Genomic DNA, 24759 nt, shown 5'->3' with positions numbered 1-24759 from the left:
AACATCAGCTACAGATTAGAAAAAGTAATATAACAAAGGATATGTTGGGGCTGGGGATTTAGCTCAGCGGCATAAGCACCTGCCTTGCAAGCAGGCGGTCGTGAGTTCAATCCCTGGTACCAATAAAAATGAAAAAGACAAAAAAAAAAGGATATGTTGATAAACATACTTGTTAAATGTGTTAATAATTACTTAACCTTAACTTACAATAGTGAAATAAGTATGTATCTGGACTTGGCAGAGCATAAACTGCACCACTGAGATCACAAAGACCATAAGTATTTTACTGGCAGTCTCCAGGTGTATTATAGAACTTCTGAAAAAAATCTTTTGGGTGGGTATTAGAGATTGAACTCACAACCTTGCCAGGCAGGCACTGTGCCACTGAGCTAAATCCCCAGCCCAAGAGAATCTTTCATTAGTACTGTGGACCTTCAAAAATAGAAATATAATATGAGTAATTTTATGCGTACTTCTGGATCCACACATGCATGAGTTTTTTATAAGAGGGTATCTTGCCAGCTAATGCTGCAAAAATATTTATAGCCCAGACCAAGGCTCTTGTAGATTTATCCTATCCAACACTGATTATAACTTGAACAGTTGCAGTCTTGCTTTAACAGTGTTGTCTCGCGAGGTAATAATGGTGGCTGTAGTCTAGCTGGAAGATAAATATATTTTCCTCTGTTTTTTCTCACACACATATTATTTGATGTCAGTTTTCAACCAGAGTAATGAAAGCAAGCATTTCCTTGTTTGTTCTAAGCAAATACTGTAAAATCCTGAACCTTAGCTGTGAAATGAGGTGTCATGTAGTAGTTGGGAATCTTTGGTTCAAGTAGGCATGGGAGGGTAATCAAGGGTGCAGGCTTTGGTTGATATGTGTTGTCTGTTGGCTCACAAATCAAGTATGTGTAAAATCACATCATTCCATCAGATGAACCTTCTCATGTTTGTCACTCATCTCTCTCGAAGTTAGTCAAAGCCCTTACCGTAGTCTGCAACCCAATGCATGATGGGCCCCTGCTTTGTCCTTTAACCTCATCTCCTTTGACTGTTCCTTCACTCAGTCTAGTATAGCCACCCTGCCCTCTTTTCCACTTGTTGAGGCCTCCCCATTTAGGGCTCTATTAGTTAGAGTTCTCTAAAGGGACAGAATCAATAGAAAATACATGAATAATTATGTAGTGAGACATTAAAAGGTAGGCTTATAGGATTAGAAGCAAAAGAATCTACAATGGCTGTTGTAATGAGGGTTTACAAGGGAATGTATTTAATACAGGATACATAATTTATAGGGTTATTTTATATTCACCCATAAACTCAATTACTTAAGAGGGCAAGTGATCCGTCCATGCATAGAGACACAAAGAAACCATCTGAGGATCTGGATCCCATAGCACTGTCCTGCATGAGTCCAGTTGAAGACCTGGAGCCCATGAGTCCAGATGGAGGCCTAGAGCCCTGACAATGTCTCATGTAAGTCTGTATCAAGGATCTGCACTGGAAAGGCTCAAATGCCAGTAGCAGAACTAGAAAGTCTATGCCAGCAGGATGAAAGGTCTATGCCAGCAGGATGAAAGGTCTATGCCAGCAGGCTGAGGGACCTGCACTGGAGCCAGGAAGCAATGCTTAATTTAAGGACCAGAGCTCTCCTGAAGAGAGCCACAGCCATCCTCAGCCACAGTAAGGACCAGAACTCTTCCAACAATGAGATAAGCTGAGTTTAAATGAGGAAAAGCAGCACAACAAGCTTCTCCAGGAGAATCATCATGGTCCTCTCTAGTTTTTTCTAAGCTGTTGGCAACAATCCTCAGGTGGGCTTTCTATAGCCAGAACCACACTGATTCAGGTCAGTTCGGTGTTCCCCATGGTCCCCATGTTGACCATTAGTTAATCCAGCACAACTGTCTGTGCACTAGAGACCTGGATAACTTAGTAGATTCTCAGCCCAAGAATACGGAAGCCGTAGGACAAAAGTCAAGGATGCAGCACTAGTCCAACATCAAAGGTATAGAAGTCACTAATGGGAATCTGCATTGGAAGAATAAAGAAACTGGAGTCCAAAGTGTCCAAAGGTGATGGCAAAGATTAGAGTCATCCAATGTGGGTCACTTCTTCTTTTACCTTTTATCCTGTCCAGGTGATAAGCCTTAGGTTGGATCTACCACCTCCAAGCCAGGTCTTCTCCTCTCAGTTTGCTGGCCCATATGTCACTGATGCACAGATACAACCAGAACTGTGCTTCACTAGTCTGTCTGGTGTTTCTTCACCATGCAAATTGACATACCGTGTTCCATAGTTGCAAGGTTCTTTGAAAGCACTGTTTCTTCTTCAGAGAGGGCTCTGCTTAAATAACTCACTCCTTATCCTCTCTGTATTACTCAAAAGCTACTTTCTATTCTGGTTATCTCTGACTATGTAATGAGTTGCCTCAAATATCAGTGGTTTAAATAACAATTTATTGTTGTTATACCTTATGTTTCTGGGAGTCAGGAAACCAGATCAGACACTGAGAAAATAGCTGGTCTATGCATCCCAATGTCTGGGACCTCAGCTGGGATGATGTGAACTGAAATTAAGAATCAGTCTCTCCCTCTCACTCTCCTTTCCTCTCCCTCTCTCTCTTCCACTCCCCCTCAACCCCTTCCTCCACTTATTGCTGTGTAAATCTTGGGCTTCCTCCCAGCATGTCATTCTCAATCACAGTAGTAAGATTTCTTTCATGGTAGCTCAGAATTCCAAGAAACCAACTCAGAAGTTTTAAGTTCTCTTAAACCTAGACCTCAATTATTCACAGCATAATTTTGTCAAATTTAAATAGATTCCTTTTGAAAATATGAATGTTAAAGAAACTATGCTATCTTTAACCCACCACATGTCTCAGTAAGGTCTTGCCTCCTATATAAAAAGTATCATTCATCTAATGCTTTTTATTCCTATTTTTTTGCTTTATTTTTCTCTATAATAATGCAATCGCTTGATGTATTTTATATCTTCCACATTTCATTTATTGTCTGCATGCCTCATTCAGATACAAGTTCTATGAATCTAGGGACTTTTTCTATTATATTTACTTCTGTAACTCCTCAACAAGAATGATGCATGACACATAGTGGGGCCTCTATAAATAATTATTGAAAGAACAAATGACTGAATGAATTGAGTAAATTAACCAATATGATCTTCAGTTTCTTCCTGTGCAAAATGGGAATAAAGCTGCTTCATTTTAGCCCTTTATGATGACAATGTGAGATCAGGCTTTTAAAATACTTAGTATAGAACTTGACAATAACTAGGAGTTATTAATTTGAGTATCTACTAGATCCAGTTATGTGGACTTCAGAAAGTTCATAAAACAGTTTTAGGCACTGTCTTCTTGGACACCTCTTAACTTTGTGACACCTGAAGGAAAAGAATAACTTGAAGCCATCTGAGGATTTCTTACCTAGCAAGGGAAGGTAAGGGTTTGATGGAAGATGCAGTAGTTTCCTTCTGAAGTGTGCATCTTTACTACAGTGGGTGTCCTGGTGAACTGCCATGTTGCAGGGAACCTCATTTGCGTGCTATTATTTGCTTCCCGAGTATAAAAAGTAATCCAGTCTTTTATCTCTTCCCAGAAAGGCCTCCTAATTTGTTCATTTGAAGATTAAAGCAATGCTAATACAAATTTCACCTCCTGTCAGCTAAAACATCATGGGCTTTTGTTTGTTTGTTTTTTCTCTTACAAACATTAGACATCCTACCTGATTCCACTTCTCCCTCTGCTTTTGCTTCTTGCCCTTCACAGTGTTAATGAGAATTAACCCAAGACATCAATGTAAGTAAAAGGTCTAGGGTTCCCAAAGAATCAAACAATGAAGAAAGCAGAAAGCACAGATTGTGATGATACTAAGAGTAGGTGTTGCTTGACTCAGACAGCTGGTTAAATGTGACCCAAACCATCTAAGGCCTATAGGGGTCCAGAGCCACCCTCACCACCTGCCAACTGATAGGAGTTCTCTGATACACTGTCTTGTGTACCTGTGCCTCTGTGATTCCTGGTATTTTTCTTGTACTGGCAACCTTTCATTCCAGACTACATGGTCCATTTTTCTGTGAACTTTCATGTAAAACATTGCAGTGTTCTTAAATATCCTTTGACTTTGGTTAACCTGTTTAAATTGGGATAGTAAATGAGGTGAAAGAGGCCTTTCCTTCCTTCTTTTATTTTTAGTTCATTTTTTACAGTACTGCGTATTGAACCTGAAGCCTTCATATTGAGGTACATCCCTATCCCTTCTTTATTTTGAAATAGTTATATAACTATACAACTACTTTTATTTTGAGATGTATATTTTTCTCAAGAGCATTTTTTCTTAGCTCAGGCTATTGTCTTTACCTCATGAATTCTAAAGCTTCTTTTTTTGAATATATATATATATATATATATATATATATATATATATATACACTCACACACACACACACACACACCAGAAGAGCTACCACTGACTTTATTCATGTTTACCCCCCCAAGGAATTAGTTTATATTCACCCACCACTCCATTATGACCTACAGGGATGAAAGAACACAAAACAATTACAAATCAATTACTGTTACATTGAGTGTTCAAGGAGACATAAATTTTTGAGAGCTGCTTTTCTCAGAGAAGCAAGTCAGTTCCAGTCAGAATTTGCACATTCTAGTTTTGATGACTTCCTTTGTGTGTTTTAGAATGAGAATCACGAAGTACAATGGCCACATGTCTATCTTATTGTGTTATTATTAAATAATCATATTAGTATCATCGGACCCATCCCATTAGGCATTCTTTTTATGAAGTTGTTAGCATTGCTAGTATTTTGAAGCATTTTCCAGGGAGGCTCCTCAATCCTATTTGAAAATACAAAACTTCACTGGCACATTCAACAACTATTCTTGATAATGTCTGTCCATAAAGTTTCTTCGAAGAAAATGCCAGTAAACTGATCTAACTGCTCCTGATTCTATTATCATGCTTCCTGGCATATATCCCAGGGCAATGACACTGTGCCAAGTGTTACACAAAGGTTTTATGATTGACCACAGACAGTGGGCAGAAATATTTCAAACATTTGGCATGTCATTTGCTAAACACAAGTCTTGGTAATGAGGTCCTCAAACCTTCATTAGTGTTTCAGATTTCATGAACTCATAAAATTAATAGGCTTGCATTTTACCTTCTCATACTCCCTTAATCAGATGCTGTGTTTTTCTTGGCTCAGGCTCCTGTCTTTACCTTGTGAGTCACAGGACTCCAGAGCCAGCATCTGAGCATTATAAAGCTGAGTTTCTCTTACTTTGCTGCCAACACCATCATTCCAAGATACCAAGAAGGTATTCCAAGATACCTTCACTAGAAAGGTCAATTTCACTATCACTCAGGCATACTCTACCTTAGTATGGAAAATACAAGTGGCACAAGGCATCCTGTCTGTGTAAGTGCCCAATTCTGCCAAAAGTTGCAGGAAAGGGCCACTTTAGTAGAAATAGCCACTCCATGGGTGTCTCAGTTGACACTAGACCATACAAGACAGTTCTTAGGGATTTGACAATTCAGTAGCAAAGGCCAGAGTTTGAGCACCAAGGTCAACAACTAAAACATGTCTGACAAAGGATCAAGCAGGTTGGGATACCAGTGGGTTTCTAGGTAGCCTTTATCGTCTGGCACCTGTCTTTCTGCTCATTCAATCATTTTTGTTGACTTTTGTTGTGATTTTATAGTCATGTAAATTTTTATATAGTCAGATATGTCTTCTTGAAAAACTTCTCGTCTTCTCTAAATTAAACAATTGTAGTTACATATATTTTCTTTTATATTTTCTTTATTTATTTGTTTTGGTATCAGGGATCAAACTCATAACCTTGCATTTGCCAGGCAGGCACTGTGCTACTGAGCTATATCCCTGGCCTTACTCAGATTTTCTTGAAATAGATTTCTTGGTTTATTTTTTCTTTACAGTTAAGAATTTAGTCTCTCTAGATTTGGTTTTTAATTTTAATATGGAGTATGGCACACCTTAATTCTTTTTTGTCACTTCCACTTTCCTTTCCCTCCCTTCTTCCTCCAGCTCTTAGTCTCCTTCCAGTTTGCAAAAGTCTGTTGTTGATTTTTTGAGGAAACTTTGTACTGTTTGCCACCGTGGCTCTCCTAGTATACATCAATGGTATATGAGTGTTCCTTTTTCCACACATCCTTGCCAGCTTTTGTTATTCTGTTGTCTTGTTTGTTTTGTGATAACAGATATTCTGATGGGGGCGATGGGATCTCAATGTAGTTTTGATTTGCATTTTCCTGTTGACTAAAGATGTTGAGATTTTCTAATGTATTTATTTGTCACCTATACTTTTGAAATATGTCTATTAAGCTCATATATTCATTTATTAATTAGATTACTTGTTTTGGGTGTTTGGGTATTTTAGAAATTTTTAATGTAGTCTGGATATTAGTTCTCCAGCAGATGAATGGCTGGCAATGATTTTCTCCCATTCTGTATGCTGTCTCTTTACTCAGTTGACTGAAGACTAAAGTCTTATAATGTTATTTACAGTCATGTAAAATAACAGAAATACTTAGGTATAATTATAACAAAAACTGAATAGGACTCATATGCTTAAAAACCACACAAAAATGAAAGGAATTGAAAATCTAAGTAAATGGAGATACATGCTTCGACCATGGGTTCAAAGACTCAAAATAATAAAAGGTATCAGTTATCTCCAATTTACTAAAAAGGTTCAACAAAATACGTATAAAAACTTTCAGTTTTATATTATTTTGTTATGTTTGATACCATTATGTATGAGGGTATACTCAACTATTTCAAGGAAAGAGACACTATGGTAGCTACTGTTATATTGGGTTGTCTTGTGGTGAAGTACTGTGTTGCTTAAATTGTTCTGTTCTGATCTGCTTTGTTATGTCCTCTTTTATCTTAATTTATTTAAAATAAAAAAAATTTAAAAATTTCAGTGAGAACTTTTATAAATATAGAAAGATTGTTCTAAATGATAGAAGAACTAGAACATCTAAAATCAAAAAACAAATCTAAAATGCGATGAACTTCCTCTCAATTTCAGGTATTATTATACAGCTATGGTAGTGGGACTGTGTGGCTCCTACACAGGAGTAGACACATAGCCAAGTGGAACAGAACAGAGGACCAAAATATGCCCAGAGCAGCACATCCAGAAACCGACTTTTAACTAAGGTGAAAAAACAATATAAGCAGTGTTGCTAGTTCAATTAGACATACATAGACCAAAGGAGAGGGAGGACTTTGATCAACTCTCACATTTTTATAAAAAATTCATGATAAATGACAGACAACATAAGACTTCAAGTATATAACATAAAACTACAAGTTTTTAGGGAAAATGTTGGAAATGTTTCAGGTCTAGTGTTGAGCAAAAGTACACTTGACACCCAAACAACATCCTACAAAAGGAAAAGATTGATAAATTGGAATTCCTCGAAATTACAAACTCTGTTTCCAAAAGACTCAAAACAAGAAAGCAAGCAGCAAATTATAAGAAAAGATAAAAAAAGATTTGCAAACGACCTGTCCAACAAAAGGCTAGTATCCTGAATGAATGTTTAAAATTTTTAAATTCACCAATAAACAACACTCCAATTAGAAAATGGGCAAAATATTTAAAAAAAAAAAAAAAAAACATTTTACTGAGGAGGACATACCAATGGCAATGAAGCACATGAAAGTGTGACAGCTATTAAGGACATCGTTAGCGGGCCAGATAGTAAGAGCCACAGCGAAGCGTGACTAGAGCCAATCAGAATGGTTAAATAAAAGACAATGGCACAGCATATGTTATGGAAGATGTAGAGAAACCGGATCATTCATGCTTGCTAATGAAAATGTAAAATGAAACACGCATTCATGAAAACAGTGTGTCAATTTCTGTAAAAAATAATATGCAGGTATCATTTGGCTCAGCAGTTGCACACCTGGGCATTTATCCCAAAGAAATTAAGATTTTTGTTCCCACAAAAGTGTTCTGTACACAGGTGTGCAGAACACTTTATATGTGATAACCAAAAAACAGAAACAGGTGTTTCTCAACAGGCCAGTGGGTCAGCAAGCTGTGGTATGGGTCATGGAATTCCTCTAAGTCATAAGAACAAACTGCTAATACTGCAACCTGGATGAATATCCCGAGAGTCGTGGTGTGTGGGAAAAGCTGCTACCCAAACTTTCCCTGCTGTATGAGTCTGTTTAATGACATCCTCGAGGGTCAGGCAATAAAAATGGAGAGCATGTTAGAGAATGCCAGCAGTTAAGAAGACAAGGGAGATGTGAGGGAATTGGTGTGACAGTAGAATGCAGCACACACGCGCACACACACACACACACACACACACAGCACAAACACTTGTGACCCTTTGCCTCCCTTTTAGAAGCCTGGTTATGCTACTCTCCTGTAGTCTAGCAGGTTGTTACAGCTGTGGGAAACTGAGTGAAAAGACCCAATGGATCCTTGTATTATTTCTCACCATTAAATTTGAATCTACAGTCAACTAAGAAAAACTTAATAATTAAAAAATAGAAATTAAAAACATTTACTTGAAGGATTTTTTTGAGATATATTTATGTCAGTGAGTACATAGTTTCCCATTTTCCATTTCTGAGAACTTATTGGTAAAACAAAGAAAGGCTAATAGATTTTTAAAATTTTTTAATTACTAAATTTTCTTTTTGAGCATCTTCCCTAATAATTTTATTAATATTGGTAGATTTTATGTGAAAGTCTTAATTCCTTAAAGATATGAATATTATAATTAGGAAAAGAAAGAAAGAGAAGAAGAGGAAGGGAATAAAGAAGTCATATTAGTACATTTTTCTAAGTATTTGATAATTTTTTAATTTTCTTACATTGCTTTCAAATGATATTTTAGGCAATACAAAATGATACTACTGGGCATTCTTGTCTATTTATTGCCTTTAATTGTAATATTTTATTATTTCATTTATTCTATTTAGATTTGATTAGCTCTTGGTTATTTTAACTAGTTTCCAGCCATCATTGTTTTATTTAGTATTGTTTCAATATCTCTAAATAGGACCACGTGGAAATTTTATGATATTTAATTCCCTTTACACCCTTAGGAAAGACTCTGATTATAATTTTTGTATGCACTGCCAGATTTTTTACCAATATTTTTATTTAGAGCATTTGTATCTATATTCATTGAAAAGTTTAGTGTCCAATTTTCTATTTTCTTATTGCACTTTATCAACTTTTGCTATTACATTTATGCTCCATCATGAACTTAATTGAAGAGTTGTTTAGCTTTCCCTATGGCCTGGAACAGTTGAAGTAACATCATAATTATCCATTCTGTAAAGGTTAGACAACTCTCAGCTGTGAATCCATCTGGTCCTAGTGGCCTTTTCAGTAGTATAGCTAATCACCTTCCCAGGCTTGTCTACAATTGTTTTATTTGAGTTTTATCCTTCTTTTTAGATAAGTTTGACTAATTTATATTTTGCTAAAAACCCATTTCCTTTTGGGAAATAATTTGCACATAGTAATCTTTTAATGCTTTCTGCATCTATGTTTGTTCTTTCTTTTTATCTACGATCAGACTGGTGAGTATTGGTCTATTTTGTTTTGTTTTCAAAAAATTATCTCCTGAATATACTATTTTGAATATGTTTGTCTTCTATTTTGTTGCTATGTTTTTATCTTTATTAATTCCTTTTCACACTTTCTTCTGATTTGTTTTATTGCTCTAGTTCCTTGACATGAATATTAAGTTTCCCTATTTTTAGTTCTTATACTATAGTAAAAAAGACATTTAAGACTATACTAAAGATTAGAATGCTCACTCAAAGCCATATGTTATGATAAGAAACATTCTCTTTGTTGTTTCTTAGATTGAAATTTCTTTTTTATTTCTCCTTTAACACAATGTTTCAAGAAATTTTGTTTTAAAATTTTAAAATGAATAAGATTATTGGCCATTTTAAATTCTTTAAATCTATTTTTATTCTTCAAATCGTATGTCTTCTAGAATTTACACTGCTTAAACCTTATTAAGGATAACTTAGTGACTTATCATTAAGCTAATTCACATAAATATTTCAAAAGACTCCTACTCATTGATAGTGAGGTATATATAGATAGATAGATATAGATATATAGATACATATAGATATATATTACAGAGATATATAGATATAGAAATACCATCTCAGACACACCAGAAAATGTTTATCCAACTATAGCCTGGTCAAATTAAAATAAAATTAATCATCACTGCCCTCAAGGATGCAAGATGATGGCAACACCTTCAAATGCCACATAATGAAGACAATGTCCCAAGGAAGGTAGGGTAAAAAAGTTCCCCCTTGTCCATGTCTTCTCATCATGGAAGGAAATACATGTTCCCAATAGTCTCAATATCTACCTCCTCCAATTCTTACTGACCAGGACAGAGTTCATCAGCCCTTGGCCAGGAGAAAAGCTAGGATGGTGGGTAGCTGGCATTTCCACCTCTAGAATGGGAGACTGAATCAACAGTAAGAATGAGTGAATAGCTATTGTGTACCCAACCAAGAGTGTCTGCCAAATCTTTCTTGCTTTCCTAGTTAGACAGATACTCCTTTATTACTACTAATAAAATACCAACTTTTTCCCATGCCAGTGAACTCTGTCCCTTAGTTTCACATATCCTAGTAACATAAGATTTTCAGAAAAGATCATTTTGGGAATTTTGAATGAAAATGGGATCATCAAAGATTTTAATAAAATAGAAGAATTATCATCTGAATTGAGTTATAACAATTTCATCTTGTCTGCTGTGTTGAGACTAAAGAGGTTAGAGGTAGTAAAGCAAAAATACTAGTCACCTGAGTATGCTAGTACTCCAAGCCCAAATAGAGGCTTGGAATTAAGTGGCAAGGTGAAAGTGGCTGCATTTAGAACCCATTTTGAGGATAAGATGGTATGTGAGGAAAGGAGGCATTGAGTCTGATCATAACGATTTTGCTTGAGTCACCAGCAGAATGATGTGGCCGTTCACTGGGCTGAGTAACCACTATATTATCCCAGTGGCAAGTGGCTATCAGGACCTCTGGCTAGATATGGAACAGGAGAGGTACCTGTGAAATGTCTAAGAGATCCAGTGGACAGTTGGGTGCATGCTTAAGCTTCCTCATCACATAGAATTTCATACTTTTCACTGAATAAGAAAGTGTGAAAGTTCATGCTTATTCTATCAAGCAAGAAGTGTAAAGTTCTCTCTCCAGGCAGTCTTGAGAGGGTGCCTTCCAACAGGTATGAATGTGATTTTATTTGTAAAGTCTGGCTTCCTGGCAGCCATCCTTTGGTCACGGTAGGTATTGTTCAGCCATTGTTTGATCCAATGATATGCTTACTTCACTTGGGTTAGCTGAACAAGCAAGGTCCTCCTGTTTTGCTTGTAGATCCATATGTACTTTAGGGAATATTCTGGTGGTCACAGCAGGTCCTCCTCTGACTGTTCCCAGGTGAGTACAGCCGAGTGCCTGCACACATCCTTCCTGATCACCAGGATGAGTCCAAGAGGGCTCTTCTTAGCTATATTCTAGATCTTCTTGTTATATTCCTTTTTACTTTTTTTATTATTATATACTTGGCTGTTGTTGTCACTAGTTCTGTGGGACTACAGCCCACTTTCAATTGCTTTTCACCAAGATCTCCTGGGATTTTACAAGACATTTAGACAAGAACTTCTCCAGGCTCTATCCAAGTACAATTGGTCCTTTCAGACAGAAGTCTCCTCTGGTGTTTATACCTTTGAACAGAAGCCCTGTGCCACTTCTTGGAGCAAAACAAGAGCAGCTCTGTGAAGATACTCTCTATGTGACTGATGGTCGGGGGAGGCAACTTGGCCTGAGGCAGCAGTTTGGAAGTCGGCATTTGGAAGTTTGTACATTTTATTTTAAACCATGAAATTGGATGTGATGGCCTAGGGAGCCAAGACAGAGAAACCAAAAGCCATCCAAGAATTAAACCTTGGATAGTGTCAATATGTAGAGCTATAGAGCTAAGGGGTTGGCTCTACACAGACGAGGAGTTCCTGTCTGCAATCCAGGCCAAGAACACCTGGCTCAGTCGGCCCAGCTCAGCTCCTCCTGAAGGTGCAGAGACAGTTCGAGCTTCAGAGCTTCATACAACTTATTCTGTAACCAAAACACTTGGTTATAAACTCGCTTCTCCCACCCATCAGGTTTAGCACATGCCTGGTCTCAAGAACAGATTTGTCTTGTCGCAGTTTGTGGTCCTGAAGTGGAATCAGGGTAGGGCTGCTTGACAGCTATTTGGGTGTAGTGAGGAGTAACTGGGGTGTGATGAATAACACAAATAAAAACGGTGCAGCTGAAAGCCCAGCTTCAGATTCAGCAAAGCCAAAAGCTGAATGTGTCACCTCCTAACTTCCTCATGTGTCACTTTCCTCTTTTTTCAAATGAAGAAACTAGTTGTATCTCCTTCACAATGGTGTTATGTTCTAAGGCATAAGTGGTATAAGATAACTGAGGTAGCATATAATAGGTGCTAAATAAATTGCAACTGCTCTCCTGTACCAACTGTAGGGAACAAGGGAAAAGCAATTTATCCATTAAATCCACCCTTAAACTATCCTTCTCTACCGTACTGTAGTCCCAATGCTTTAAGGATAACTAGGATTTGTTTTAGTCAGGGTAGACATGGAAATGACTTATGATAAAAGAAGGAATTTTGTTTTAGTTTGCTTTGCTTTGCTTTGTTGGATACTGGGGATGAAACACAGGCCCTTCACAGTGAGCGGCAACCCCAACCCTTTTTTATTTTTATTTTGAGACAGTTTTGCTAAATTTCCCAGGCTAAGCCTGAGTTCTCAATCCTCCTGCTGCAACCTCTCATAGTGATGGAATTACAGCTGTGAGACATCGCGCCTGGTTTAAGAAAAAGTTTATACTAACAGAAACAAGAGCCAGGGCAAAGGCACATAGGGAAGCCCAGAGGCTGGGATGGGGAGGGCGCCAATGCGGCAAGAGTTTTCCTATAGTGTGGGGAAATATGGGTGAGCAGGATAAGCAGGTTTAGGCTTGGCTTTTTTGAATAATTTCTAAGAGTTCTAGGGCAAAAGGGCTGTGTTTACTCATCTAATACCTAAGCACAGGGCAACTAGGGGAGGAAGAAGATGGCCTAGAGTGTAAGTACTAGCTAAAGAAGGTGGGTAGGAATATGGGCTTTGAATTTGTTTGTATATGAAAGGCAAACTTAAAGGTGAATTTTTGCTATTTAGGAATTGCCTGGCCAGGGAAGGGCAGTCGGTCCAAGGTCAGCCAAGTTCCAAGATATTAAAGTGTAAAAAAATGTAGAAAATATGAAAGCATGATTAATGTACACATTCTATTTTGTTATGTTTGTGCATATGGATTGGATTAAGAAAAATGATCTCACATTGTATTAAGCAAAATCCTGGAGCTGGAAATAAAACAGAAAATTCATAACCACTAACCATATCTCCTAGGTAATTAAAAACTATCCATTCTCTGGCTATCAGTGCCAGATTTTTAAATTCATCTTTGAATTTATTTCTAGAATTACAATTCTGCATTTGAAAGAAACCTTATGACCTTCAGAATACACTCTATTCATCCTCCCTCTACCAATCTGTTCCTTAAATTTTTTCTTCATGAATGCTAAATGGTGTTATTTTTCTTACTTTTGGTGTGTGTGTGTGTGTGTGTGTGTGTGTGTGTGAGTTTTGATTTTCTGATTATAAGAAAGCTCTTTTCCTTGTGGAACCAAAATTTGTTTCATCTTAGTCTTTGCCTGTTAATTCCTAGAAGCCTGATATCTTGTACAGATACAAAAGCCACTCAGCCCAAGCTCCCAGAACAGCTGCCAGATCACATAAATTATATATAATGGTTTTGCAGAACTGCTATTTGTGACCACAATGAAGAACCACTTGTATTTGTCACACACATTATACATCTGAATACGTTGCTTAGGAGATTTCATTTGCTGCCTTTTTTCCCTCTTTTTTGTTCCTCCTGTTTTTCTTTTCCTCTGAGCTAGTGCAGGAGTTGCCTCTGCTGAACAACATCACAATGTGGCCAATGCGCACTGCCACACAGAATGTCTTTCCTATGGCAGAATGAAGGGAGTGCTGACTAGGCAACCATCTATTGTATGTTGGAGTCTAAGACTGTGTTGGTCAACCATGTGTCTAATCTAATTCTAACTCCAAGATCCTAATCTAGTGCTGGAGAATTCACAGGCAATGAATTCCCTTATCTCCCTGCAGTGAATGAGGAAATGCATGGACAGGTGCCAATCAAATCATTTTGCAAAGAATTTACTTTAGTTGAATAAATAAAGATGCAAGAAAAAAAAAGATTTGGTTATTAAAAGAGAAAAGTTTCTCTGGAAAACAAAGTGTAGGCACCGATCTTGTTACAAGAAAGCAGTACAGTTTGGATTCCATTTCCTGAAATCTCTCATCTTTGAGCAAGGAGTTAACCTAGGATACCTACTGCATGGCTTCAAAAAGAAAGTAGGTATCCTAGGTTAACTCCTTGCTCAAAAAGAGATCAGGAAGTCAGCACACAGCTCAGGAGAGGCTCCCAAAGGACTCCAGCTATTGTGATTTGCCGATAGTTTAGAATCATGACTTTTTTCAGCCCTCAGCTTATGAAATATATATATGTGATAAATATTGATTGTTTAATGATCAATGAATGGTACTATTGGTGATAGTATGATGGAACATTTCACCACTTAGAGATGCCAGGAATCCTATGCACTAATAGATCTTGTACCTTATATGGACCCAGCAGAATGAGCTCTTCAGTGGGACAGGAGAATGAATGACAAATGAGCAAAAGTGATGCCACATATCAGGGTGACAAAACACAGAACACTTCACAAAAGAAGTCTTTTTAGATGTAGGTGAGTTTTTAGGGGCAAAGAAGTAGAATTAAGTTTACAAACAAGAAAAGGAAAGAGAAAGAAGAGTAAGAAAAAGGAAAGAGAAGGTTTTGTTTATCTCTTCTAAAAAAAAAAGGTAACGTTTTGCGGCAGTCTTAGGGTAATTGCCATAAAAATTCCTTCCACCCACGTGGTTGGCTGTGAACTGACAACCTAATAAGATTAATTTTCTGCTTACAAATCCTTTTCACTTATCAGGAACTCTCTCTCTGATGTATACATGGGAAGAGGCAAATAGGTGGGGGAAAGTATGATTTTGGAGAGCTTTGTGGTGTATGGAATGGTTTAAATCACAGAAGTAGAAAGTTGCTATCATCTAGAACCACCTAAAATATTCTAGTACTGAGCTTATTACAGAATAGACACAAGGCCTACTAAGGACTCAAGAAAGAGGATGCGGTCCCTAAATTCTGAACCTCCGTGCCACCATGCTTTTTCTTAACCTTTGTGTAGACAACAGAATGAATGACATTCTGCTCAAGTTTTAAATTATCACTGCAAGTCCTTTACCTTCAAAGGGAAGTTTTTCACAAACTAGTAAAACAAAAAGTGAAATGTTTTGCAATGAAGCATAAAGAAGAGGGCATTGATTACTGGGCCACCTTGGGAAGAAAGCCCCGGTGAGAATTAGTGACTGGCATCTGAGCATCACCTCAGATTTGTTGCTGGGTCAGGCCTGTGGCATCCACCTGACAAAACTATGCTGTCTCACTTGATAAGCAGAGAAATCAGAGTGACATATAGTACTTACTGGGACCCACCACAGACTGAGAAGAAACCCGGTGTCTCTGCCATTGTGATGTCTAGCTTTGAGCTGGAGTTTCCTAATAATAAGAATTTGTGGTAACTTGGATTAACTTCAGGTGGAAGTTTAACATTTTAGTGCAGAGGTCAAGTGAGCAGGTCAACATTTTAGTGAGGAGGGAGGACTAGAGGCAGGACTATGGAAACTGGGAAATATTCAATGCATTTATATACTTAGCATTTGATTATTAAATTATCCAGAAATTAAAAAAAAAAACAATTTTGGAGCACTTTGCCAAGTGTGTGAGGCATATAAGTTACATCGTAGCTCCTTTATGTGTGATTGACTTATTGAGCTATGAATCACTCTCCTAGAAAATGTCTCGAGAACGTTTAATGGAAATGCCTAATTCTTTAACACTATTATTAAAGCAAACTCCTCAAGTTAGATTTTGTTGATATAAATGTGTATATTTCCTGAAAGAGAAAAACAGGGCTGAGTTTGGGAAATAATAGAAAAGTGAACACATTTATTTACTGTGAAACTTTTTATTCTGCATGATGACTTTCTAAGAAAAGGGTACAGTGGGAAGGACTTTGAAAACTCATTTGACTACAGAGCCATATTTCCAGGGACTGCTTATAGAGCTAGTATACATGGTTTTATGAAAATACTTCTTCAAAACAGTAATCATCCTACTCAGAGAACATGTGTGGCCATGTGTGCTCTGTTAACTATCATCCCAGTTGGGCTTGGTTTGAGATTCTATCCAGTGTGCTCGTGTACCAAGGTGCCTGGTCTAACCCATCTCTTGGCATTAGCTACTTCCATAGTGCTGCCTCCTTCAGGGAATTTAAAACATATGTTTTAAAGAATTTGCTGCAAATGCTATAGGCTTCACTGACAAAATCACACATTAAAAAACAATTGAATAGAGGTACTATAAATGTATATATGTATTTAAACCTTGGTGCCCTGGATCATCTCAGAATCCTATGTAGGAAGTTACAAAATATGTAATTTGAGTCATGAGATGGAGAATGGCACTAGGAATCAGGGGACCTACCTAGGTCCATAGCTCAAGTGCCAATGTGCTCAGCCACAGTAATATGGGGCCATCATGTTAACATCCGTGGACTTCAGTTTTCTCTACTAAAATTTGAAGTACAGGGATAGATCAAGAATGACATACAAGGGGCTGGGGATTTAGCTCAGTAGCATAAGTGCCTGCCTTGCAAGCAGGCAGTCGTGAGTTCAATCCCCTGTACCGATAAAAAGGAAAAAAACAAAAAACAAAACAAAACAAATAAAAGAATGACATATAAATATATATAGTATACATTATATATGTGTGTGTAGTAATATAACAGATTATATTACTAATCTCTGTTAGTTCATCAAAAAGAAGTTTATGTTTTTATTATTTGATTACTTGATCACTTTTTTTTATGCCTAAACCTTGTAATCTGAACAACTACTTTTAAGATAACAATATGCAAGAATCCAGGCACTCCTTCTTTGTCCACAGCAGGCATTGCTAAGCATTCTTTTCACTGGATTAGAAGATGCTATGTTTCTGCCAATCATTCAGAATTGAGAGGTAGGAGGAATCTGCTGCTGTTTCCAGGCATGATGAATTCTAAGAATTTAAAACTTAACATCACAGCTATCAACAGCCAGTATTTGAGATCCTACTCTTTTGTGGTAGAGATGAACACCTCCTGATTGATAACAGAGTGCTGAGGATAAGAACAGTGGGCATAAGGCCAATGTGCTCCCCGCTGTCCTATGACGATGGAAAAGGTCCCCTTAGATCTTATGACTGATTCACAATTTGACAATTAAGAATTGACTCATAAGCAGAATAGATGTTGGTTATCCCAAAGGAACCCAGGGAAGCTGATCTCAAGTGGCAGGACCACCCCCTGCACGGGACGCGTACCATCAGGATTGACAGTCTTGGGCTCACTCCCCTTCATAGTCTGCTGGTGGTGAGCAGGCCAGACTTAGGATGCATCTGCAGAAGCCTGCAGATGAGATTCTCTGCAGTATTTTCCAACATCAGTTAATAAGAAAAACAAGGCTCTCCGGCCTTGGATGACCTCTCTGGAGAACTTTGCAGCTGCGATAGAAATGTGATGGTGGGAACATCCTATTAATAACCAACATCTGAGTGAAGTGAAAATTGCCTTACACTTGTGTGGGATTAGCTCTACAGTCCCATATGCTGAGGATCTGATGGTGACTGCAACCCAACATCTTCCCGCTCCTCATCCTGCTGGGCTTTGCCTCCTTTTAGCAATGGGGATAGGGGTATAGGCAGTTAACTTAGCCCTGGAAAACAGATTTTTTTTTTTTTTTGTGATACAATCCTCTTTGGTTTTCTGTGCCTGGAGCATCCAGATTCCTCCTGAGCCATTCAGGAGGGTCACTGGCTAAGTGGAAAGAACTCCAGCAGCAAAATACAAAGAGGCAGTAGAGAAAATTTGAAGCCTAAAAAAGGCTATCTTGGACCCTGATAAGACTGTTTAGGGATTGCTGCCCTGATGAGGGCGTTAAGAACACTCAGAGTGTGGAGTGTTCACCTTGGCATTGCTTCCAACCATCGCAGCCAAATGATATCTGAATGACTTGTCTTCCTCAGGAGAGGTGCATGTCCCAGGAAAAACCTTTCAGGGAAGTCCCAAGTGGCTCCCATCATTTGGAACTCTTCTGATTTTCAGTTTCTCCTTACCTAAAATATAAGAGTGGTACTGTAGGGTTGCTGGACTCTGCATTCTCAGTGCTCATAGGTGTGTCTTGGGACCCACTCACTATTAACCACAGTAAGGTGCTATTGCTAAGGGCAGCTAACCATATGAATCACATATGGATCACTAGTAGGGAATGTAAACTAGTACAACTGCTATGGAACTCAGTACAGAGATTTGTAGTATTGATTTGGTAGTATTGATTCTTTGTAGTATTGATTCGTGTGTGATACATAATAATTACATTTGTTTCAGGCAATTGATATGTATTATATATTATAAATAAATGTAGAGAAATATCATATATTGATCATTTTTGATATCTCTTCCCCCTTACTACCCTAACTTTCCTCCCTTCCTTTAGTTCCCTTCCCTATCTCCAAAAGTCCACTTTCGTGTTTCCTACTATCTCTCCGTTATTTTGTTTTTTACTTGTGCTTTGGGTTTCTCATATAAAAGAAGCCATGTAGTATTTACCTTGTGGATCTGATTTTATTTCATCTAACATTATGGTCACAAGTTCCATCCACGTTCCTACAAATGACTTGAATTTACCATTCTTCCTGGCTGAATAATACCTATCATGTACTTAGATCACATTTTTTTCTATGTATTCATCTACCGACAGGCATCTAGGCTGTTTGCAGGACCTACTGATTGTGAGTCATGCTGATACAGACATGGGTGATATAGACATGTAGTACTGTTACATGATCTGGGCTTGAGTCAAATGAAATTTCTATTTTTAATTTCTATTAGGAATCTCTGTACTGAGTTCCATAGCAGTTGTACTAGTTTATATTCCCATCAACAATGTAGAAAGTTTCTTTTTTCTTCAAAACCCTTCCTGGGTTCTTTTTATTTAAGTTCTTTTTTTGTTGCTATTGCATGTTGGTTTGTTTTTATTTTTTGAGACAGAGTTTCACTATGAAATTCAGGCTGGCCTTGAACCCATTGTGTAGACAGGGCTGATCTCAAACTTGAGGCAGTTCACAGCGCATTCCACCATGAACAGCACTCTAAAAATAAAATTCTTAATGATAACAGTTTTGACAAGAATAAGATGGAACCTCAGTGTCGTATTGTTTTGCATTTGTCTAATGACTAAAGATGCCAAAAAGGTTTTCATTTAATTATTGGTCATTTGTACTTCTGGAAAGTATCAACTGTATTCAGTTAATTTGCCTATTTTTAATTGAGTCATTTGTTTGAGGGGTCTAATATTTTCTAGTTTTTATGTATTTTAGATATTAGCCCTCTATTAGAAAAGCAGGAGGCAAAAATTTTTCCCATTCTGGGCCAGGTGTGGTGGCACACACCTGTAAATCCATAATCCCAGAACTCAGGTGGCTGAGGAAGGAGGATTGCTGGGAATTTGAGGACAGCCTAGGCTTTGTATTGCGTTCAAGCCTAAACTGAACTGAATAGCAAGACTCTGTTTCAAAAAAAAAAAAGAATTTTTTTCTCTGATTCTGTAGATTGTCACATTACTTTGTTGATTGTTTATTTTGCTATGTAGTTTTTAGTACAAAGCTATTTGTTAACTCTTAATTTTATCTCTTGTGCTATCGGAGTTCTGTTCAGGAAGTCCATATCTATACCTATGTCTTCAAGAGGTTTACCTATGATATCTTCCAGCAGATTCAGTGTTTCTGTTTTATATCTAGGCCTTTGATCCATTTTGACTTGATTTTAGTGCAGAGCAACAGATACTATTGAGATGATTAAATGAGAAAAGATAAGCAAAGGGGTTAGGATAATGCCTGGTGCATACTAAGTAGCCTTAAAAGCCAACACAATTCATTAATCATGAGCCACCAGACTGGACAGAATTTCACCTGCTTCAAGACTCAGAAGACTTTTCCAAGTTTATTAATATCTGAGGATATTTTTAAGAACACTAGAGAACAGAGAGAGAGATGCTAGTGAATGGCTCCAGGAGAGCTGTGTGGGAAGACTGAAGGAATCGCTGGGGTGCTAAACACTTTAGGACTAGCAACCCTGGGAAGCCATTGTCTGGTTGACCTGCTGGGCAGGCAGGCACGGTGATGTTACTGGTACGCAGGGGTAGCTGGGACTTTGCAAGAAGGGTAGCTAGGAGGGGCCCAGGGGTGGAGCAACATAATCACTGCCAAAATTGCAATGTGGAGAAGGGAAGGAAAAAGACAAATATGCAGATTTCTCTTTTATGGTCTTTCTGGTCTCCTACTGGGCAGAAAGAGGGAACTGGCAGAGAAACTTAAACAAAATGATCATGCAGGCCCATGCCACAGGGCACAGCAGACCAGAAAGCTCTGGAGACGCAAAGGAGAATGACCACCACCATATTCGTGCACTCTTATTTCACATATGCGGCATGTGTGAGTTAATGGGATGTCTAGTTACTTGCATAAAACATCCAAATAAACTGACTTTTTCCACCATGTGGTTATTTGATTCAGTAATCAAGTTCTACAGTGAGGTGAGCTGAGTCAAAATGACATTTTCCAAGGATATTGCAATGTACAAACATACAATCTGATTCAGAGATCAGAGTATGGCAGTAAGCATAGGTCATACACAGCTCTATTTCCTGTTTTTCATTTATTTTGGGTCTAGGCTGTGACATGATGCAATATTACTGATTTAAGAGTGAGCTGTGGGTTGGGATCTGTGTTCCACCCCCAGAGATTGTAATTTAATTGGTCTGGAGATCCCTAGACCAATTCCTGGTATATATTGAAATCAGCTGGGAATCACAAGCCTAATTAAATAAGTGTGTCTATATCTTACAGGATTTCATTAATCTGCAAGGAGACAGAGCTGACACAGGCTAGAACTGTGCTGTCCACATGTGACCATTTAAATTCAGAATAATTTCTGAGACAGTTTCTCAGTCTCTGTACCTGCCTTTCATAGCTGTGTAACCACATGTAGCCAGTTGGACTATGGAGAACCCCGCAGAAAGTTCTATCAGGCAGCATTAGGGCAGTGATGTAAGTGGGCTGGGGTCAAGACAAGGAGATAGGGGAGTAGAAATCAGGAAACTGCAAAGAGTGATCAAAAATATGGTGTCAAAGTTATTTTTAAACAATACAGTAAAAGGCACGTTATCAAGACGGATGGGACACATATTTAGAGTGAGAGGGAGAGTTTTCAGTATTTTGAGTATGTTGAGGGTGATTAATGGTAACTGAGCAATTACACTGAGTTAAAGGAAGAGCTTTGGAGGATGACACCTATGCTATATGCTTGTGTGGCCCAGGATCTGCATGGAGGAACCTAGCAGCCCAACAGGGATGGGGTGATGATGGAAGAGAGAGGAAGACCTATGACCTGATGCAGGCTCTGTGGGCCTCCCTGAAGGCATCCATAGGGGACACTCACTTCATTACCTTCTGAACTTACTGCTGAGTAAAGTGATGCAGTTTACATCTGCTTTGAACAGTGCACACCCCAGGCATGTCTAGTGGTGAAAAGAATGTCCAGCCGTGGGGTGATTCCCCAGGGTACCTAAGCAGCCTCCTCGCACCAGTGCCATGTCCCTGGGAGCCAGAGTAGTGTGCTGCAGGAGGATGAAGGGAGAGCTCCTTGCACTGATTGTGGAAGTAGACACTCACACTTCCAGTTCAGTGTACTCTAGAGGAATTGAAGGTTTTACTGATTGGTGGGTGCAAAATGGCTTTTGAAGGTGGATCCCTGAAAGGTGCCTGCCTGGCTGGATGTTTCTGGAGGGAGAAAGAAAGCTATATTCATTTTCTAAAGCCGCTGTAACTGAGACCCCCAAACTGATGGCTTTAGCAATAGAAACTTATTTTCTTATCATTGTGGAAGCCAGAAGTCTGAAATACAAGTATCAGAGGGTCACAAGGAGGCAAAATTCTACAACTGTGTGATGTTATTTCTAGTGGCCCAGGGATTTGTTTTCTTATTTAAATTTTATGTTGTTTAATATGTTTTCTTCAAAGCTATATGGTTTGAAAAATTGCCTCTAGTCAATCCTTTATTTTTGAACATGCAGAAGTTATTTTTTTCTTTCTTCAGAGAAAATTAGTTTCTCCCTATCCCAATTAAATAAATGTTGAGGAAATGTTTAAGGAACATCAGCCGGAAGGGGTATCTGATTATAAGCCTGCTCTGGGGGCCCTGGAGGTGCTCTGCTCTGTGATGCCACTGTTCACCGGGACCTGTTCCTCTGGGGATAAAGTCTGCACTGCTCCGGTAACCTCAGGGACTAAATGGCTGCTCTTAGTCTCCGGCTTCTGCCTCCGCCTTCTCACCACTACTAGCATGGCCTGCACCTGTCCCACAATCTTGCCTGTGGCAGTTCAACCCCTCAGAAATCCTAGAGCATAGGTGGCTGTTGTGCATATGGTCATAAACTGCTTATAGGTAGCACATTCGTGGTGCCTCCCCACACAGTTCAGTTTCCGTGGGAAATGTCCAGGGTCCCATTCTATCTCCCATAAACCACAATGATAACCAACACATACCTATTAGAAGTTAAAAAGTTAAAGACACATCTGCTTTTCTCATATATATATATATATATATATATATATATATATATATATCCAAATTAAAAGGTGAATGTCTATATGTAATCTGGTACATGAATATGTATGGTAGTTTCAGGTATAAAAGCCAAAAATTGGAAACAACCAAACTTTCCATCCATGGATTACTCATTGATAAAAAAAAAACAAGCCGTTGATATGACAGCAGTGAATCTCTAAATAGTTAAGCCAAATGAAAGAAAAAAATGACCAAAAAAAAAAAAAAGGTGCACGAAGTATACAAAGGTATCCAATCCAAAACCCATGCACCTCTGGGCAGCTATGAATGCTGCTCCACAAGATTATAAACTTTTAAGTTCTTTTGTGCTTTTTAGCAATATTGTTCATGGCTTGATTGTGTGGTGCTCCCAGGAGGATTGTGAGCAACAGCAGAACACCGTTTAGAGCAGGGCATGGGGCAGAGCTTACTCTGGCTCCCGAATCCATCACACACAGCCAATTGATCTGAAACTCCCATGCAAAGGTCACTAGATGCACTGTGACATGTGGCAGTTACAGGTAATAAAAAGTCTGCTTATACCTGTGGGCCTGAGAAGACAAGTGCTTATTGAAACTAAGCAGACCATGTTTTCTTATTTAATTACTAAAGTATAGCTTTGTTATTTTGTAAAATAATTTAATGATTGTAAATATAAAAAGGAAATGTTGTTACTTATGTACATTAACTGTTACATATTTTTATGCCACCCAAGACAATTTTCCCTCATTCAGTGTGGCCCTGGCAAGGCAGAATGTTAGTCACCCATATTGGATATTGTTTATATAACATTACAGAGACTACAATCTGACCTGTAGTAATAGAAAGGAAACTAGTACAATACTTTCTGGGGGTGAGGGAATGTGGGAGAAAAAACATGATAGATTATAAAGGAGAATCAGGAAACTTTAGAATAGTGGTGAATCTATGGCACACTTGTTTTTCAAGATGTTATTGTATGAAATGTTTTATCTACACTAAAACTTCAGTATTCAGTGTTGGCATTTTGTGATACGTAAGTGATTTTGGGTTGCACCTTGGGCATTCATCTCGGAAAGGTTCACCGTCACTGCTTCAGGGGACTTGGATCTGTTCGCTTGATGGTGATGATGATTTCAGAAGTAAACACATCAGAATGTATTAAACTGCATGCTTCAAAAAGATGTGGTGATGTCAATTGTCTGTCAATTTTAAAAGTATCTCCTACAAAGTAATATTCAGGCACTGAGTCTATCACTGTCACATCATATCCTAGCTACATTCTTCTTTCTTTGGGATGCTCGTGAATAAACTTGAATTAAAGAACTCAGGCTTTGAACTCAGAGACAATCAAAATTTTGTGATAGCCACCCTTGAATTTTTTCATATGTGAAATAGCATAATACTTCAGGATTACTATAAAATTGAGTTTTTTAAAAATGCATGATCTTTAAACCACGAAACCATGGAAGGGATTATGACCAGAGGAAAGAGCCCAAGCATTCATATTTTTGCCTCCTGTATAAAAGAGGGCCAGTGTGATTAAACTGTGAGAAGCAAAACAAATAACCCATAAAAGAGAAAGTGATAAACCCTATATTTCTCTATTTCTACCAGGCTGACATACCACATTTGCCTGGACAGAGCAGGAAACACTCTGGAATTTCCATTTTTGAGGCCTTATCATCTAAAACTGCTCAGACTGCCTTCTGCCAGCCATAGACAGATGTATTTTCTGTGTTCTG

General features: G+C 38.2%; 1 protein-coding gene across 3 annotated transcripts in view; it reads left to right on the top strand.

Moving 5' to 3' along the window:
• The window catches only part of Cpne4 (copine 4), a 501318-nt gene that overhangs the window by 304979 nt on the left and 171580 nt on the right, over positions 1-24759 (top strand). The gene's annotated exons all lie outside the window — the stretch shown is intronic.

The sequence above is a fragment of the Cavia porcellus genome, unplaced genomic scaffold (genome assembly GCF_034190915.1).
Source record: "Cavia porcellus strain 051 isolate PalLab524CR breed Dunkin Hartley unplaced genomic scaffold, mCavPor4.1 scaffold_5, whole genome shotgun sequence".
Classification (NCBI taxonomy): domain Eukaryota; kingdom Metazoa; phylum Chordata; class Mammalia; order Rodentia; family Caviidae; genus Cavia; species Cavia porcellus.
The sequence above is the reverse complement of the archived record's forward strand: the minus strand, read 5'-3'. Positions and strand labels throughout refer to the sequence as shown.